Source organism: Oratosquilla oratoria, chromosome 37 (genome assembly GCF_046742065.1).
Source record: "Oratosquilla oratoria isolate Oo_2021 chromosome 37, ASM4674206v1, whole genome shotgun sequence".
NCBI lineage: Eukaryota > Metazoa > Arthropoda > Malacostraca > Stomatopoda > Squillidae > Oratosquilla > Oratosquilla oratoria.
In genome coordinates this window covers 24,811,220-24,816,219 of record NC_134813.1, presented here as the reverse complement: position 1 = coordinate 24,816,219, position 5,000 = coordinate 24,811,220, and positions in this window count along the sequence as shown.

Below are 5,000 nucleotides of genomic sequence, written 5' to 3'. Positions count from 1 at the left end.
ATAATGAAAAAATAAGGGAACAAAATAAAATAATATAAAATAAAACAAAATAAAATAAAATAAGATATAAATAGTTAATGTCAAACAAAACTGAATATAAGATAAAATAAAATAAATGAAAAGAAAATGCGACAAAGACAAAAAATAAATTGAATAAAATAAAATAGAAAAAGAGAGGGAGAAGGAAGCAAACAAAACATATCAAAACAAGGAACCAAAAAACGTAAAAAAAATAAAAGAAAAGAGGGAAGAAGAAGAAGGAAAGAGAAGGCAAAAGAAAAAGGAGAAAGAAAAGAAAAAGGAGTAAAGAAACGGATGGTTAACAAAGAAAGTCCGCACGACCGAGCAAAGAAAGTGAGACATAAAACATATCTAAGGAGAGATAAGAAATACAACGATAAAAGAAAGGAGAAGAGAGAAGAAGAGAGAGAGAGAGAGAGAGAGAGAGAGAGAGAGAGAGAGAGAGAGAGAGAGAGAGGGGGGGGCATGAGAGAGAGGAGAGAGTGGGGAGAGAGAGAGAGAGAGAGAGAGAGAGAGAGAGAGAGAGAGAGAGAGAGAGAGAGAGAGAGAGAGAGAGAGAGAGAGAGAGAGAGAGAGAAGGGAGGAGCAGGAGAGAGAGGAGAGAGGAGAGTAATACTGTTATCGCTCACATTTCGCGAGAGAAACTCTAAACTTTGCAGAAGGGTAGGAGGAGGAGTAGGAGGAGTAGGAGGAGGAGGAGGATGAAGAGTAGGAATAAAAAGAGGAAGAGGAGTATGAGGAGAAGAAAGAGGGGGAGAAGGAGTATGAGAAAAAAGAGGAAGAAGAGGAGGAGGAATAATAGGAGGAATAGGAGGAGGAGGAATAAGAGGAGGAGGCGTATGAGGAGGAAGAGGAGGAGGAGAGGTATGAGTAGGGGTAATGAGGGAAAGAGGAGGAGGAAGAAAGAGTAAAGAGAAGGATATAAAAGAGAATTCGGTAAGGAAGTTTAAGCACGGAGAAGGGCAAAACAAGAAGAAATAGGGAAAGACATAGAAGAAAAGAAAAGAAGAAACAGAAGAAGAAAAAACAAAAGAGAAAGAAAAAGGAAAGAATAACGTGAAGGCGAGGCTGGGCTAGAGTAAAAGTAAAAGACAAGTATTAATAAAAAGGACAGTAAACTAGGAGGATTTACGTGAATTGTGTAATACAGTAGGATAGGTTAGGTTAAGTTAGGTTAGGTCAGGTTAGGTCAGGTTAGGTCAATTCAGGTTAGGTTAAGTTAGGTTAGGTCAGGTCAGCTTAGGTCAGGATTAGGTCAAGTTAGGTCAGGTGAGGTCAGGTCAGGTTAGGTCAGTTCAGGTCAGGTTAGGTTGGATTAGGATAGGTTAGGTCAGGTCAGGTCAGGCCAAGTCAGGTCAGGTAAGGTGAGGTCAAGTCATGTAAGGTAAAGTAAGGTAAGGTGAGGTCAGATCAGGTGAGGTCAGATGAAGAGAGGTCAGATCAGGTCAGGTAAGGTTAAGTTAGAAATGAGAAAGAAACACAATGGAGAAAAGAAGGAGAAAGGAAGGTAAAGGAAGTGGAAAGGAAAGGAAGGGAAGGGAAAGAGAAGATAAAGGAAAGGAAAGGAAGGAGAAAGGAAAGGGAAATGAGGGGTAAAGGAAGGGGAAAGGAGAAAAGGAGGGTAAATGAAAAGGAAAAGGAGAAAAAAGGTAAAAGGAGAAAGGAAGACTAAAGGAAGAAGAGAGGAAGGATAAAGGAAGGGGAAAGGAAGGGGAAATGAAGGAGAAAGGAAAGAGAAAGGAGGGAGAAAGGAAGGAGAAAGAAAGGGCAAAGGAAAGGAAGGAGAAAGGAAGGGGAAAGGAAGGGGAAAGGAAGGAGAAAGGAAAGAGAAATGAAGGAGAAAGGAAAGAGAAAGGAAGGAGAAAGAAAGGGCAAAGGAAAGGAAGGAGAAAGGAAGGGTAAAGGAAGGGGAAAGGAAGGAGAAAGGAAAGAGAAAGGAAGGAGAAAGAAAGGGCAAAGGGAAGGAAGGAGAAAGGAAGAGGAAATAAAGGGAAAGCAAGGTGAAAGGAAAGGTAAATAAGGGAAAAGGAAGGGTAAAGGAAGGAGAAAGGAAAGGTAAAGGAGGAGGAAAGAGAGAAAAGAGGGGTGAAGGAAAGGAAAGGAAGGTGAAAGGAAGGAAAAAGGAAGGGAAAGGAAGGAGGGAGAAAGGGGAAAGGAAGGAGAAAGGATGGAAAATGAAGGGGAAAGGAAAGAGAAAGGCAGGGAAAGGGAAGGAGAAAGGAAAGAGAAAAAAAGGGGAAAAGAAGGGTAAGGGAGGTTAAAGGAGGGTGTGAGGAAAGAAAAAGATGATAAAACACGAAAAGGAAAGAGAAGAAGGAGGGGAGAGAAACGGACAAAAAAAAAACGAAAAAAAAAACGAAGAAAAGAAATACAAGAGAAAGAGAAAAAAAGAGACAAAGAACAAGAGTTCAAATAAAGACACAAGACAGAGAAACAGATTGGAAGAGAAGCAAACACGAAGGGAAAGAGAGAAAAGAGAGAGAAAGAGGAAAAGGAGAGAATGCTGATCAAGTAAATTGACAAAAGAGGGGAAAAGAAGGAAAGAAGCAAATCAAGGAAACAAAGACTATGAGAATAATCAGATAACGAAAGAGGGAAGAGGAGGAGACGAGAAGAAGATGGGAGATATCGCCATGAAGGAAAGAGAGAAAGAGAGAGAGAGAGAAATTCAACAATAAACAAGAAACAAAGGAAAGGGAAGAGTAGAAAGTTAAGGAAAAGAAGAAGATGAAGAAGAAGAAGAAGAAGAAGAGGAAGAAGGGGGAGGAGGAGTAAGAAGAGGAAGGAGAGGAAGGAGGAGGAGTAAGAAGGAGGGAGGAGTAAGGAGGAAGGAGGAGGGAGGAGGAAGGAGGATGAAAAGGGGAGGAAGGAGGATGGAGGAAGGAGAAGGAAGGAGAATGAGGAAGGAGGATGGAGGAAGGAAAAGGAAGGAGGAGGAGGAGGAGGAGGAGGAGGAAGAGGGGAGGAGGAGGAAGAATAAGAGCAAGAAGAGCAAGATCAAGGAAAGGATGAAGAAGAGCAAGAAGAGGATCGACAGCATGAAAAAGAAGTAGAGCGAGAGGAAGAAGAAGAGCGAGAAAAAGACGAAGAAGAAGGGCGAGGAGGAGGAGGAGGAGGAGGAGGAGAAGAAGAAGAAGAAGAAGAAGAAGAAGAAGAAGAAGAAGAAGAAGAAGAAGAAGAAGAAGAAGAAGAAGAAGAAGAAGAAGAAGAAAAGAAGAAGAAGAAGAAGAAGAAGAAGAAGAAGAAGAAGAAGAAGAAGAAGAAGAAAGAAGAAGAAGAAGAAGAAGAAGAAGAAGAAGAAGAAGAAGAAGAAGAAGAAGAAGAAGAAGAAGAAGAAGAAGAAGAAGAAGAAGAAGAAGAAGAAGAACAACAACAACAACAACAACAACAACAACAACAACAACAACAACAACAACAACAACAACAACAACAACAACAACAACAACAACAACAACAACAACAACAACAACAACAAGAGCAAGAAGAAGGAGAATAGCAAGAAAAAAAAAGGAGAGCAAGAAGAAGAAGAAGGAAAAGAGCAAGAAAAAAGAAGAGCAAGAAGAAGAGCAAGAAGAAGAGCAACAAAAAAAGAAGCAAAAAGAAAAAAGAAGAGCAAGAAGAAGAAGAAAAGAAGAGGAAGAAGAAGAAGAAGAAAAGAAAAGAAGATGAGCGAGAAGAAAGAGAAGAGCAAGAAGAAGAAGAAGAAGAAAAGAAGAAGAAACGAAGAAGAAGAAAAGAACAAAAGAAGAAGAAGAAGAAGAAGAAGAAGAAGAAGAAAATTAATTTGTCAATAAAAAGGATTCCTGTAAGACACGCCATACGATAGGAATAGCTAAACACATCAATGCCCGTTTCATACGCACTCACACGTACACACACATACATGTACACATACACACACACACACACACACACACATACACAATCACATAACGCTGAGCCATAGAAAATGTATATGCAACACAAATTTATAAGATTGATTTGGTAATATTAATTCCTACAATTGCTTGGATTTTTTCCATTTTCTATGATAGAAAACGGTATACAGATAGTCTTGTCTAAGTGTGCAATCTTGGACTCAAGTCCATCATCACCATAGCAACCAAATCACGTGATCTTGTATATATAATCAATGTGTATTCATTGTTTTCATTTACAAAAAATAAAACTTCGATATTAAGGCCTATTGTATTATCAAATACATTACATGTCGTCTTACTGTATTCTTCATGTCCTGTATAAAGAATGTATTTTCAGTATACAGTATGATGATAGTGATTAGAAAAAATATATAGAAGACAGCAAACCGTCTTCCCCTTCCTCCTTCCCTCTCTCCACCTCCTTCACCTCCCCCCTCCTTCTCTTCCCCTTCCTCCCTCCCTATCTTCTTTCACCTCACTCCCCTATTTCCTCCTTCCCCCTCTCCCTTCTTCACTTTCCTCCTCCCCGTCTTCCCCTTCCTCCTTCCCCCTCTCCCCCTCCTTCACCTCCCCCCTCCTTCTCTTCCCCTTACTCCCTCCCTATCTTCTTTCACCTCCTTCCCCCTCTCCCTCTCCCTCTCCCTCCTTCACCTTCCTCCTCCCCGTCTTCCCCTTCCTCTTTCCCCCTCTCCCCCTCCTTCACCTTCCCCCCTCCTTCTCTTCCCCCCTCCCCCCTCCCTCTCCCTCCTTCACCTTCCTCCTCCCCGTCTTCCCCTTCCTCCTTCCCCCTCTCCCCCTCATTCACCTTCCCCCTCCTTCTCTTCCCCCCCTCCCCCCCCCTCTTCCCGTTTACCAGCCTAAGTGCCTATTCCAGTGGTAATCAGACTCATTGGGCATTCCCTCTCGGCTTTGTCGCGTGTGTTTAGCCTCGCGGGTAAATCTATATATTCAGCATGAATGTATTGAACCTGGAGGAATACCACGCCAGCGCAGAATAATATATGACAAATAGAAACTATTTGGTCGGTACACACCGCCAGAGAATAAAGGAAAACTTCG